Source organism: Rattus norvegicus, chromosome 19 (genome assembly GCF_021556685.1).
Source record: "Rattus norvegicus strain SHRSP/BbbUtx chromosome 19, alternate assembly SHRSP_T2T, whole genome shotgun sequence".
NCBI lineage: Eukaryota > Metazoa > Chordata > Mammalia > Rodentia > Muridae > Rattus > Rattus norvegicus.
The window spans coordinates 48,907,334-48,922,163 of NC_141552.1; the positions used below are offsets into that span (position 1 = coordinate 48,907,334).

Consider the following 14,830-nt stretch of genomic DNA (forward strand, 5'->3'; position numbering starts at 1 on the left):
CAGGTTCTTCAGGGCAGGAGTGAGGATTAGAAAGAAAAAAGACGGGCTGGAGAGATGGCTCAGTGGTTAAGAGCACTGATTGCTCTTCCAGAGGTCCTGAGTTCAAATCCCAGCAACCACATGGTGGCTCACAACCATCTATAATGAGATCTGATGCCCTCTTCTGGTGTGTCTGAAGACAGCTACAGTGTACTCATATACATTAAATAAATAAATCTTTAAAAAAAAAAAAAAGAAAAAAGACAATTAGACAACATTATAACATGACTCCAGCCAGTTCTGAGGCTGAAACGGGTCTTTTATTTTCCAGTCTGCTTTTAAGTACTACCACTTTAAGTACATGCAAAATGATAAGATCTGGTCAGGATCAGGGATGGGGATTTAGCTCAGTGGTAGAGCGCTTGCCTAGGAAGGGCAAGGCCCTGGGTTCGGTCCCCAGCTCCGGAAAAAAAAAAAAAAAAAAAAAAAAAAAGATCTGGTCAGGGTCAAGGAACATGCAAGACAATAAACAAAATCCTGTAAACACCTTTCTAGGGGCTTAGTCAGAAAGACCAAGACAAAAAGACTGCCTCACATGTTTCCACTGAGCAGCTCTGAGCTTTGCATTAACTCAAATGTAAATGTTCTTAATCTGGGCCTATTTCCTGAGTCCTGGCTCAAAGTAGATTCCTGCCTTGAGCTTTCTTGGTCCTGGCCAAATTCCTGCCCAAGTGTTTAGAAGCAAGTGGCCCCAAAAGGCTCTCCACGGTCCTGGCTGTCCTGGACCACTTCATAGACCAAGCTGGCCTCAAATACATAAAGATCTGCCCACTTCTATCTCCTGAATACCAGACCTAAGGTTGTATAGCACCTTGCTAGACCTGTACATCTGTTTTATAAAATACATTTATTGTTGTGTAGGTATGAGTGAGGGTGCTTGTGGATGTGCCACAGTGCACATGTAGAGGTCAGGAATCAATTCTCTCCTTCAACTATATACAGATCTTGGGAATTGAATCGGGTCACAATGCTTGGTCACCAACCTGCTGGCTATATATTTTTGGCATTTTTTTTCATTGTGTGTGTGTGTGTGTGTAGCCTGTCCAGGAACTTTATTTGTAGACACAGAGATTTGCCTACTTTTGCCTCCTGAGTGCTGGGATTAAAGGCATTGACCACCATGTCCAGCTCACATTTATTTTGTTGTTATTGTTGTAATATTTTCCCTAGTTCTTCACGTTCAACAAGAAACAGATTTTTCTTGGTTGTTCTCACCTCTTCCAGGAAGTATTCTGTAACTGAATAGAAACTGAATTGAAAGTGTCTCTAGATTACACAGAGCTGGGGCTTTTTCTCTCAGTCTAACACTGGATTATGACTGCCTACATCCCAGTGAAAATTCCCAAATGTGGACTCAAAGGTAAAGGTTCTCTTTGTGTCTCTAGCTCCCAGTGTAAGAATAAAGAGTGTGCCGCAGAGAATAAGGAGTGAAAGAATCTATAACTTCAGCATAGGCAATTTTATAATCAACATGAGCTTGTACTAAAAATGATTCCAGGGCATGTCATCTTGGGACACCTCCCTTAGCCTGGGTGTATGGTTAGGAGGGATGTGCTTGGGTTTCAGATCCTGATAGTTTTCTAGACCTAGTAAATGGCCAGGAACAGCATGCTTCTGAAAGCATGGGTGGTTGCTCTGGCCAGCGTTGTGGGGGATTACAATCCTACAGTGACCTACTTTTGCCCTGATGTTTTGCTCCCTAACTCCCTACTCTTCCATGGGCTGCGATGGGAGGATGGGCGGGGGAAGAATTTGCTCTCTGGCCAGGGGCTTAAAGGCTTTATGGGTTTTATCTCAAAGCTAGAGCAGAGGGCTGGGATGATAGCCAAGATGCTGGTGCTTGGGCACAGCTGCCTAGGTCTAAGCACCACGGCCAGTGTTCTACAGCTGTAGATCTATGGACAAAGTGTAGTTTACTGTTCAGGTGTCCTGAGTCCAGTTGCCATCACACCTGCACACTTGTGCTTTTCCCTAGAGCCCAAACCAGCATCTGAATATAGGATACAATATTTATCTGCCAAATATCTGTCAAATGAAAGCATATAGATTTCTGAGTGTCATTAACTCTGGAATTTTATATTATTTTTATTGTGAGGTTAATATACTTTTTTTTTCTTTTCTTTTTTTTCGGAGCTGGGGACCAAACCCAGGGCCTTGCGCTTGCTAGGCAAGTGCTCTACCACTGAGCTAAATCCCCAGCCCCCGAGGTTAATATACTTATAATCATTATAAGGATAGGAGTTTATATGGCAAGGCTTGAGGGTGACATCTTCCCCAAGAATTCATATAGCTGGGGAAATGTCAGAGCTGAGATTGGAGCCCAGATTTGGCCCTAAAATCAGTGCTCCTTTTTTGTTGTTGTTGTTGTTGTTGTTATTAAATTTATTTATTTATTCACTTTACAACACAATATTAACTTATCCGCCCTTCCTCTCCTCCCAGTAATCTGTCACACAAGTCCTCCTCCTATTCTACCTTCCCTATTTCTTTCGAGAAGGGGAAGCTCCCCTCTTGGTATCACTCCTTCCCATGCTATTTTTAAGCATGCTGTTTTTGAAACAACTCTTACATTTTTTTGAAAGACAAAATATTGTTAAAGCTTTAACATGCAAAACAAATTATTTCTTTCCTTGTCTTCCTGTGCAGCAGCCCAGGGTATTCTGTTTCTGTAGACAGACCATACTGGCTTTGAACTCAGAAGTTCATCTGCCTCTGCTTCCCATAGCACACTATGCTGGGTTAAAGTCCATGTTTTTAGTAATTCCATTACCCTTTGGGAAACAAATTTCATTGTTGCTATTTTGAGATATGGTCTTAATCTGTATCCCAAGAAAACCTAGAACTCCTTTAACCTTGCTGTTTTTGACCTCTCCCTGCAATATCCCCTTAGATTCCTGAGTGCCAGCATTAGAGGAATGTGGGAACACACTGATAAATTGTTTATTGAGATAGGACCTTAGTATATACACCAGGCTAGCCTCAAAGTCTTTCTTGCTGCTGCTTCCAAAGTACTAGGATTACAGGCTAAAAGTACTAACATACTAGACTTTGAAACAACTTTTACTTTTTTTGAAAGACAAAATATTGTTAAAGCTTTAATATGCAAAACAAATTATTTCTTTCTTTCTTTTTTTTTTTTTTTTTAAGAATCTTTATCTTTTCAGACCGGTTTCTATGTGTAGACCTGACTGTCCTGGAACTAGTTCTGTAGACTACACTGACCTGGAACTCAAGGATACTCCTGCCTGAGTGCTGGGATTAAAGTCATGTGCCACCGTGTCCAGCTTGGTAACAATCTTTTCTTGTGGTCTCGTAATTTTTTGCATCGATAAATTAAAAACAAATTAGCCCGGGCGTGCCGACGTACTCTCTTTCCCTTCAAGAGCCCCTTCACTTCTAGAATTTTGACATTTTTTTCCATTTCTTTCAGTCATTACCTTTCCCAGAACCCTTCCCTCCCACAAGCTGTTCCCCAGCGGTGCCGAGCCGCAAATAAACCTATCCCTAGAAAAAAGAGCCCTTCGCGGCCCCAAAGACATTGATTGGCAGGCACTCAGAGGACGCCCACCGCGTCCGCGTCTGGAAGCTCCGCCTCTCTTCCTCCCCGTGGCAGCCCAAGTTTGTTTTGGCGTCAGGCGCGCGCAGTAATGACGCCACCACGCTGACGCGAGAGGATGGCGGTAGCGCCCGTGGCCTGGGCTGGGAGACGGTGGGCTGAGCCGCCGAGACTCCGAAGAGCCGGCCGCCCGCGCGAGGTGAGGCCTTTCAGCTCGGGGCTTCGGCCTGACCGGCGTGAGGGGCCGCCGAGTTCGGCCGCAGCCAGAGCCTGGCGCGACTCTGAGCCTTCGGCCCCTGTGCACTGGGGCCTGTGGGCTGGGGAGCAGGCCCGGCTGTGCCTACCTGCGGTCTCCGGGCATGGCCTCGAAACCTCCTGCCGCGTTAGGTCCGATGGACTTGGTCAGCTGCCTGTCTGTTGCCCAGCTGTCCTGCGGCCAGCGCGGGTCAGGTTGATCTAACCTTGTGTGCGGCGCCTACTCCACACCCTTCCCTTGCGACAGAACGCCAAGGCCCTGTAGGGGCCATCGATCGCTTCCATGTACTGGCTGGAGAAAGGGCCATAGAGTCCAGCTGGGTCGCTTGCAAGCAAGGCAAACCTGCCATACTTACAAGGAGAGCCTCGCTCAGTCCTCTGACGCTGCTACATGGATAATTCCCACCAGAAAATCACTAGCTAAAATTGCCTCCTTTAGTCACTGTAGGGAGAAACTAAACCTTGTAGCCTGCAGCATTCAGAGCTCTTCATAATCGGATGTGGCCTACCTAGCCCTACAGTGAACACCTGGGCACTTGTGTATTGTTGAGGCATGTAAGCCTCCTGTTAGGTTTCATACCCTCAAGCTTCAGATAGCTGCTTTCTTGGTTTGTGGGACTTTCTTCATTTCCATTCTCATTTATCAGTATAGGAAATTTACCCGTGTCCTTTTAAATCTACCATCGGTGTCTTTCCTTGGAAAACTCCCCTGCGTTCACACAGCATTAGTGTTTAGAAAGCTACTTGGACACTGACTTTTTGAATGGATACAGATTAAGTCACGGCAAACAGTGACATCAAGTAATTTTTCAAGATGCAAATTCAAGAGTTTGAGCTAGATGTGGTGGCCTGTACTTCTGATTAGTAGAGGCCAGTTTAGGCTACGTAGTATGTTTAGGACAAACCTGGACTATATGGGACCCTGTCTCAAAAACAAAATTCCCCAAAGCCCTAGTATGGTGATGCATGCCTGTGATCACCTATGCTTGTGATCACTACACTCCTGAGACAGAAGCAGAAGGATGCCCAAAAGTTGAATGATAGGGGGTTGGGGGTTTAGCTCAGCGGTAGAGCGCTTGCCTAGCGAGCGCAAGGCCCTGGGTTCGGTTCCCAGCTCCGAAAAAAAAAAAAAAAAGTTGAATGATAGATATCTCGTTATAGTCAGTTTCAGAGGCTGTCTTGGGGGAAAAAGTTTTCACGATTTCTTTTTTGCTGTTTTTGTTGATGGAAATAGAACTCAGGGCCTGAATCCTTTTCACTTAGCTACATAGTCAGCTTAGTTTGATTTCAGAAGTTGTATGGTAGCTTAAATGCTATAACCCCAGCATTTGAAAAACAGAAGGAACAGGATTACCATGGTTTTGAGACCATTCCAGACTGCATATCAAGTCTACCAGGACTTCAGACTGAGACCCTGTCTCATGAAGCAAAACAAAAATAAGAAACAAGATTTGTGCTTTTAAAGTTGTTTTGGAGTCTCTTTCCTCCTGCTCGGTGATTGAACCTGGGCAAAACCAGCTGAACTATATTCCCTTTTCAGAAAAGTTTGATAAATGATTAAGTCAGGGCATGGTTGTGCACCTATAATTCCAGCATTTAAGAGAATGAGACAGGAGGATTGCTCTAAATTTGAGGTCAGTCCTGCTTCTATAGTGAGTTCACCAGTCAGTCCTGCCAGGGCTACAGAGTGAGACCCTGTCTTGAAAATAAGAAAGCAAAAGCTACTGATATTACTGTACTTCTTGGATGAAGATTTGTGTTATGCCCATACCTTAGAAAGGCTTTGACAGATCTAAATATATGCCAAATATATACTATTGAGGTACACCCCTAGCCACAGAAAACGTCCCTGTCTGTCTGTCTGTCTGTCTGTCTCTGTCTCTCTCTGTGTGTGCATGCATAGATAAGTAGGTAGGTCAGAAAGTTTGTGAGAGTTGGTTCTCTTTTTGGGTCTAGATAGAATCAGTTTGTCAGTCTTGGCAGCAGGTGCTTTTACCCACTGAGCTCCTTAGCCAGCCACATCGTGGTTGATGTTTTGTTTTTGTTTTGTTTTTTCCTAGTACTAAGGATTGGACCTAATCAAGAACTAACTCTACCACTGAGGTAGAACTCCAGCCATCGTTTTCACTTTTGATTTTGAGATAGGGTTTTACTATGTTGCCCAAGCTTGTCTTGAACTCACTCTTGGGATTATCCTCCCTTGCTTCCTGAGTAGCTTGGGTTCTGGGCTTTTCCCATCAGTCACAGCTAGAAATGTCATCATTTCCCCCTTTTTGTTTTTCGAGGTAGTATTCTTTTGTGTGGTTCTGGCTGTCCTAGAACTCATTCTATAGACCAGGTTGACCTTGAACTCACAAAGATTATCTGTCTCTGTCTCTTGGGTGCTGGGATCAAAGGCCCACACCAATACTGCCTGGCAAAATGTCTCTTAAAGTTGTTCTTCATATTGAGCTGTGTGTTGGATGATGCTTGTGTTTTGTTTTTCAAGATCGATTGTAGGTATCAGAGAGCTCTGAAAACACTATTTCTCATCAGATAGATGCAGCTGACCACTCCTAAAGGGCTTTGGGGTACTAATTTACTAGAGGATGGGTTAGCTGCATAGGCAAGTTTTCTAAGTCTTATTGTATTCCTGTGCTGAAGTTGAATAAATGAACCAGAGAAAGTGCAGCCTTCAGGAAACTTGCTTGCCTCTGACATTGTGGTATAGTTTCACATCTTATATTTTCTTGTTATTTGGAACAGAATGCCTTTGAAGAGCTGAGTGTCTGTGGAATCTGAAATAGATGCTGAAGTCTTGTGTCAGTCACAATGAGTGAAAATTGGGCTTGGTCTTTCATTTGGCTTTGTTAATATGAGCATGTTCTATGAGCAACTCTCACCTTCCTCAGTGCTGAACCGGCTGTGTGGTGATGTGACTGTGCTGTAAGCATTGACACTATTGACACTTAAACTTTAGGATAGCTGAAAGCAGCTGTCTTTATTGGCCTAGAGCATTATACGATACTGTTATTCTCTGTGCACATCTTGGTATATGGAGAGAATTGGAGAAGTAAGGCCCTAGAAAGAGGTAAGGAATTCTGAGAACTGAGAGCTGGAAAGAGGCTTTGCCAAACACAATTTGCTTCCAAAAAATCTTAGTATCATATTGGCTAGGTCATCACTGAACTAATTCTTGACACAATCTTTCATTGTCAGCATATTAGATGTTAAGGTAGAAATATGTGTGATGTTTTCCTTTGCTGTAAGAAAATTGCCTGACAGACTTTTTCAGACTCAAAATTTGAAATGGCCTTTCAGGGCATCATAAATGTGATGACTCAGCAGGGCTTAGTGACACACACCTTTATCCTAGAACTTGGGAGGCAGAGGCAGGTGGATCTCTGTGAGTTCAAGGCCAGTCTGTTCTACAGAGTGAAATCCAAGACAGCCACAGCCAGAACTGTCTAGTAAGTACCTGTCTTGAAAAAACAATTAATGGATCAAAGGATTTTATGTGGCACTGTCCAGGCTGCAAATTCTTTGAGAGCAAAAACTATGTCTTCTTTTTATTACTGTCCTAATAGAGTTTTTCCAAGATGGGAAATCAGTAAACATTTGTGGGCTAGAAAGAAGAACTCAGGAAAAATGACTAGATCTGTATTTCTTTTTTTTTTTTTTTAGAAAGAAGCTAGTGCTCTTTTTTTTTTTTTAATAGATTTATTTATTCATTTATTATATATAAGTACACTGTAGCTGTCTTCAGATACACCAGAAGAGGGAATCGGATCTGTTTACAGATGGTTGTGAGCCACCATGTGGTTGCTGGGAATTGAACTCAGGACCTCTGGAAGAGCAGTCGGGTGCTCTTAACTGCTGAGCCATCTCTCCAGCCCCTAGATCTGTATTTCTGAGGGTGGGATTAATAAATATGTAACAATTGCCAGGCAATGGTTGCACGTACATTCCTTTATCCCAGTACTTGAAAGAAAAAGGTAAGCAAATCTCTTGAGTTCAATCAAGGCCAGCCTGGTCTACAGAATGAATTCCAGGACAGCCAAGGCTACACAGAGAAACCCTGCTTCAAAAACAAAACAAAGCAAAAAGTTGTTTTCTAACCTCTAAATGCATGATATGACACAGTGCATGTACCTGTACATATCATACACAACAACAACAATGACAACAACAACAACAATAATAATAATAATGTTTTTGAGACAATAATTCTGACTGGCCTGGAACTTGCTACATTACCTGCTTCTGCCTCCAAAGTGCTGGGAATAAAGGTGTGTGTGTGTGTGTGTGTGTGTGTGTGTGTGTGTGTGTGTGTGTGTTGTATGTATGTGTGTGTTGTATGTATGTGTGTGTTGTATGTATGTGTGTGTGTGTTGTATGTATGTATGTGTGTGTATGGTGTGTGTGTGTGTGTGTGTGTGTGTGTGTTTGTGTATTCAAGATGGGTTTGTTTCTCTGTGTAGTCCTGGCTGTCTTGAACTATAGAGCCTGAGCCAGGCTAGACCACCTCTACCTCCCTAGTTCTGGGATTAAAGGTATGCACCACCACCCCCTGGTTAAGAAATAAATTTTAAAACAACCACCACCAAAATGGGACCAAGATAATAACTCAGTGTTGAGCCACCTTCCTTAAATGTGAAGCCTTTTGATCTAATCTCTTGTAAAACAAGAAAAAAAAAATCATAGCTAAAACAGGAGAAGAGCTGGAGATACAGCTCAGTTGGTGGATAGAACGTTTGCCTAGCTTTCAGGAAGCCTTGGGTTCAGTTCCTAGTACCACAGAGGACTGGGCATAGAGATGCAGGCCTGTGGTCTCAGAATGTTGGAGTAGAGACGGGAGGATCAAGAGCTCAAAGTCATCTTTACCTACCTAGCAAGTTCAAGGTCAGCATGGGTTGTATGAGACCCTCTCATAAAAGAATCAATGAATAAAATCTCTCATTTGGTATAATAGATGCATATACTTAGGTTTATTCTACAAAACATCACAGGTATCAGTCCTGATGTGTAGTATCAGTATTGATTTACATGGTTTTGCTCTCCTTTCTGTGGTACTGAGGGCTGGCACAGATTAGGCAAGTTCTCACTACTGAACTATATCTGTAAGTTGTAATATACCTTTCTACTGCATCATTGAAGAGAATTCTGTTGTATGAATTATTTGAATTAATTTTTACGCCCTATTTTGTCTTTGTTTTGTTTCATTTTCTGAGATAGGATCTCAATATGTAGCTCTGGCTGGTTTGGAATTAATATTCTCATTGCTGACTATGTGGGTTGTTTCTAAGTTTTCCTTTAAAAAACTTTTTTTCTCTTACATTTTTTTTCTTACATTTTTTTCTCTTACAAAGTTTATTTACTTTGTGTTGAGGTGTGTATAAGGTCAGGGGACAACTTGTAGGAGTATGTTATGTTGGCTCCTTATCCCATGTGGGTTCTGGTGAGTGAACTCAGAGTGGCATGTTTGGCAGCAAGCACTCTAACCTGATGAGCCATCTCACTGGTGCATTCTTCCTCTCCTCTGTGAGGCAATCGTGTATGTCTCTGGGTGGCTTCAGGATTGCAGCAGTACCTCCTTCCTCAGTCTCTCAAGGGCTGGGATTACAGGCCTATACTACTGGTCCAAGCTACTTAGAACATCTTTTACTTACAGTTTTTTTGTTTGTTAGTTTCTCTGTGAGGCCTTGACTGTCCCGAAACTAACTCTATAGACTAAGCTGGCCTCAAACGCACAGAGTTCTGCTTGCCCCTGCCTCTTGAGTGCTAGAGTTAAAGCTAATTATGTATTCTAAATTATTTGTTTCATGTGTGTGTGTTTATATGTGTGCACATGTTTGTGTGTGTGCATGTGTGTGCATATATTTGGTGCATACACACATGTGTGCACCTACAAGTAGATGGGAGGCCAAAGGTAAATGTCCAAAATATTTTGCTTAAGAAATATTTTTAGATTTATTCATTTTATTTTATGTGTTTAATTTGCCTGCATATGTGTCTGTAGAGGTCAAAAGAGGGCATCAGATTTCCTGGAACCAGTTAGGGGTGGTTGTGAGTCACCACGTGTGTGTTGGGAATGAACAAGTTCTCTTTGAGAGCAAGTGCCCTAAATCTCCGAGTCATCTCTCTAACCCCTGCCTCATTCACGTACACAGGATCTCACTGAGCCTGAACCAGGTGGTAACAATTGCAGGCTGTGAGCTCCAGGAACCCTCTCACATCCCCTGTCCTCAGTCTGTTGGCATTACAGTTGTCATAATGCCAGCTTTACACATGGTTGTTGGGGAACAAATTCAGACTCTCATGGTTTTAGGACAGAGCTGTTCCCCATGCTCTAATTTTCTAACAAAAAAAAAAATTTCTTTTGTTGTGCTGGGTTTGAACCCAGAGCCTCACCCATGCTAGGTAAGAACTTGGGTAAAAGTTGTATTTCCAGCTCCTTATTTTTCATTATGTTGATGAATGTACTATGACTTTTCTCATAGGGATATCTGTTCCCTTGTGAAAGTAGTTTTGCAGTGTTGTTTCTAGAAATGGAGTTGCTGAGTCAGTTTCCACAGCTATTCCTGTTGAAGAGATTTATCTAAGAGGACAAGAATCTTTGTTTTGTGTGTGCTTGCTCTGTGAAGATGAGAAGTACCATTTAGCCATCACCTACTCCTGAGATCACCGCTTTCCAACACAGCCTCAGGATCTTCTGGTTATTTCTCTCTCTCTGTGTAGCCCTAGCTAGCTGTCTTCAAACTCAGAGATCCATCTGCCTCTGCCTCATGAGTGCTCGGATTAAAGGCATGCATGCACCACTATGCCCAGCTTGGTTCAGGATCTTTAGATTAAGGTTATCTTGCTTTACTGTGGGGGAAAATTGTTGGTGGAGAGGGGCAAATGCCTGTTTTCTACCATTGGGAGAGTCACAAACCAGGCCTCTGTTGCAAGCTCTTTTCTCCTGGCTTCCCCATAAATAGAGTTAGGTCTGGAAGCTTGTGGACAGACTTACTTTGAGGTTCAAGTAACCTTTAAAACCATTGTTGCCGGGGTTGGGGATTTAGCTCAGTGGTAGAGCGCTTGCCTAGCAAGCGCAAGGCCCTGGGTTCGGTCCCCAGCTCCGAAAAAAAGAACCAAAAAAAAAAAAAAAAAAAAAAACCATTGTTGTCAAGGATGTTGAACCACCATTGTGGCTTCTTTCTAAGTCTTAAAAATACCTCAGAACCTTTCGTTGTTGACTCACAGCAAATAGGAAACCAAGTGTCTACCATGTCTCTTTCATTGTTGACAGGCTGAGTGCTTCCTGAGCTCACTTTGCCAGGTTTCAAGGAGGCCAGGGGAGCTGAGAAACAGGCTTTCATCAAGGGGCTGACAGTTGTGTAATTAAAGGCAGTGGAGAGTAAAGCCGTGCAGCTCATGCTGGGGGCACACACCTGCAATCCCAGCACACAGGAGTTTAGGCAGGCAGGATAGCTGTGAATTAGAGGCCAGCCCTGCCTACATAGTGAGTTCAAAGTCAATTAGGGATACATAGCAAGACTTTTGTAGAAAAAGAAGATAAAGCTGTGAGCTGCATGATAGATTATAGTTGGTATTTGGGTTTCTGAACATAGATTGTTGAGAAAAGGGCTCAGCAGAGGTATGTTGACGCAGTACCTAGTGTATGAGGAAACAATTCAGGCTTTGAACTGATGAGGGCAAGTTCTGCTAGAACCTCGGAATCTATAAGCCAGCCCCAATTAAATATTGTCCTTATAAGAGTTGCTTTGGTCATGGTTTCTCTTCACAGCAGTAAAACCCTAACTAATACAGCAGATACGATTGGAGCTGAGCATATGAAAAGCAGAGACAAGTGAATTTCTATGGACTTGAAGCTAGCCTTGTCTACATAGTAAGTTTTAGGCTACTCGGGGCTACATAGTTTGAGACCCTGTCTCAAAAAAACAAAATAAAACAAAAACAGATGTGATTGGAATGTGGACCAGTCTTGATCATCTGGAGGATCTTACGTGTGTCCCCTAGCTTTCAGAGCTGATAGCTCTTCTCTTCCAGCTTCAATCTGTATTTGGGTTGGTAGAACATTGATAGCAGCCTTCTTTTTTTTTTTTAAAGATTTATTTATTTATTATATATAAGTACACTGTAGCTGTCTTCAGATACACCAGAAGAGGGCATCAGATCTCTTTACAGATGGTTGTGAGCCACCATGTGGTTGCTGGGAATTGAACTCATGACCTCTGGAAGAGCAGTCGGGCGCTCTTAACCGCTGAGCCATCTCTCCAGCCCGATAGCAGCCTTCTAATTGGAATAAACATGGTGCCTTACTGCTAACTTTACTTAAAGGGAAAGAAAATTCAGGACTTTTTCTTTATAAACCTTAGTTTTTCTCATAGAGTGTTTGGCTAGATATAGCTAATCATTGGTAAATCTTGAGTTACTCTCCCTCACCAGGTAGAAGAGACTTCTGAGTGGCCCATGTAGAAATCCATGCAGTTTGCGTGACCTCTCATCCTCTCCTCAGTGGTAGATGTTGCTTAAGGATCAGGGGCCAGAGGCCTGTTCTCTGCCTCAGGAACGATGGCCTAAGAATGGTGGTCTTCCTGGGTGTCAATACGTTTGTTTTCCTGAAGGAAGAGATGGATCTCAGAATTTTTGGTTTGCAGTTTTAATGTTTGGCCTCTATCAGAAGGAATCCATTTTCTAAATGTCTTTTTTTTTTTTTTTTAAATACAATGTTCTGAATTAGGAGGACTGGTCCAGTGACCTGAGTTCAACTCCAGGACCCACATGGTGGCAGGAGACTTGACTCCCGAAAAATTACTGTGACCTGTTACACACACACACACACACACACACACACACACACAAATAAATACATAAATAAGTAAATAAATGTAATACAAATTTAAGACTACAACATGTAAGTCTATGTGGACCCAATTTTGCAGTTTGGTATACCAAACCCTGAAGATGAATTGTTTCCTTTCATGTAAGGAAAGATAAACTTTATTTTGCTAAGTGCCATATTGGCATACTACATAAAACCTGAACTCTTAGGCTGTGCTCATCAAAGTCTTCCTTTATACCTGGTGGATTTGCTTTGTTTTGTTTTTCCTTTTCTGTATATGTGTGTTTGTGTCCCAGCATACGCAGGCATTTTTACCTTTTTTTTTTTTTTTTTTTTTTTTTTTTGGTTCTTTTTTTCGGAGCTGGGGACCAAACCCAGGGCCTTGCGCTTCCTAGGCAAGCGCTCTATGACTGAGCTAAATCCCCAACCCCTAGATCTACCCTTCTGTTTCTCTTCAGAAAAGAGCAGGCTTCTCAGGGATATCAGCCAAGCACAGCATAAAAAGATGCAATAAGATGAAGTAAAATCCTTATATTGGGGGGTTGGGGATTTAGCTCAGTGGTAGAGCGCTTGCCTAGGAAGCGCAAGGCCCTGGGTTCGGTCCCCAGCTCCGAAAAAAAAGAACCCCCCCAAAAAAAAATCCTCATTGGGGCTGGGCAAGGTAACAGGTAGGAGGACAGGGGCCCAAGCGCAGACACCTCCACTTCCTTAGGAGTCTCACAGAAACACAAAGCTAACAACCATAACATGTATGCTGAAGACCAAGTGCAGACCTATGCAGGCTCCATGATTGTGATTGTCACTTCAGTCTCTGTGAGCGTCTATGAGCCCTGCTCAGTTGATTCTGTGGGAATTTTCTGAGTTCTTATGGGTGATGAACCTGGAAGAGGTTTTTAACACTACATCAAAAAGATGACCCAGAATAATGAGGAGTGATGTTAATGTTTAGGAAATATGAGGCTTTAACTAGAAGGGCCCAGGAAGACTAGAGAGTAAATAAAAGCGCCAACAATGGTGTCTGGTGAACATTCTTGCCCTTGTTAGGCTTGGAAGACATGAAACTTGATCCAGTGAAATCAGACCTTAGCTTTTTTTAGACCCTCCATTGAGATTGAAGTTGCTTTTATTTTGTTTTAAGACAGAGTCTCTGTAAGCCTAAGCTTTCTCAGAATTCACTCTAGCCTTGCCTGGTCTTGAACTTATGATAATCCTCCTGCCTCAACCTCCTAAAATTTGAAATCATAGGTGTGAATTATTACTATGCCTGGCTTCTGTACGCTAATGTCTTTGTTTCTATTTGTTTTAAATTTTTGTTTGTTTGTTTTTCTGGACAAGGTTTCTCTGTGTGGCCGTGGCTGTTCTGGAACTCACTCTGTAGACCAGGCTGGCCTCAAAGTCAGAAATCCACCTGCCTCTGCCTCCTGAGTGCTGGGATTAAAGGCATGAGCCACCACTGCCTGGCTTTGTTTTTATTTTTATTTTACTTGAAAATTTTATGTGTATGGGCGTGTTGCCTGTATGTATGTCTGTGCACCATGTGTGTGCCTGGTGCCATGGGAGGCTAGAAGAGGGCATCAGATCCCCAGGAACTGCAGTTACAGACAGTTATCTGTGCTGGGAGTCAGACTGGGGTCCTCTGGAAGAACAGCCAATGCTCTTTTTTTTTTTTAAAGATTTATTTATTTTATATATATATGCGTACACTGTCACTGTCTTCAGACACACCAGAGGAGGGCATCAAATCCCATTACAGATGGTTGTGAGCCGCCATGTGGTTGCTAGGAATTGAACTCAGGACCTCTAGAAGAGCAGTCGGTGCTCTTAACCACTGAGCCATCTCTTCAGCCCCTGTTTTTATTTTTTAATTGATTCTTTGTGAGTTTCAACATCATGCACCCCATTCCCACTCATCTCCCTGACCCTTATCTGACTTCATTTTTTTTTTTAAAGATTTATTTTATTATATATAAGTACACTGTAGCTGTCTTCAGATACACCAGAAGAGGGCATCGGATCTCTTTACAGATGGTTGTGAGCCACCATGTGGTTGCTGGGAATTGAACTCATGACCTCTGGAAGAACAGTCGGGTGTTCTTAACCACTGAGCCATCTCTCCAGCCCCTGACTTCATTCTTAATTAGACTGCATTTATC

The 14,830-nt window shown here is 42.7% G+C and overlaps 1 protein-coding gene across 2 annotated transcripts in view; it reads left to right on the forward strand.

Annotated features, from left to right (window-relative positions):
- The first annotated feature begins 3,682 nt into the window (after positions 1-3,682).
- The window catches only part of Pskh1 (protein serine kinase H1), a 32,117-nt gene continuing 20,969 nt past the window's right edge, over positions 3,683-14,830 (forward strand). For both annotated transcript variants that reach the window (XR_015643438.1, NM_001433424.1), the window contains exon 1: positions 3,683-3,794. The gene's annotated coding sequence lies outside the window, so the exon portion shown is untranslated. The remainder of the gene's footprint in view (positions 3,795-14,830) is intronic.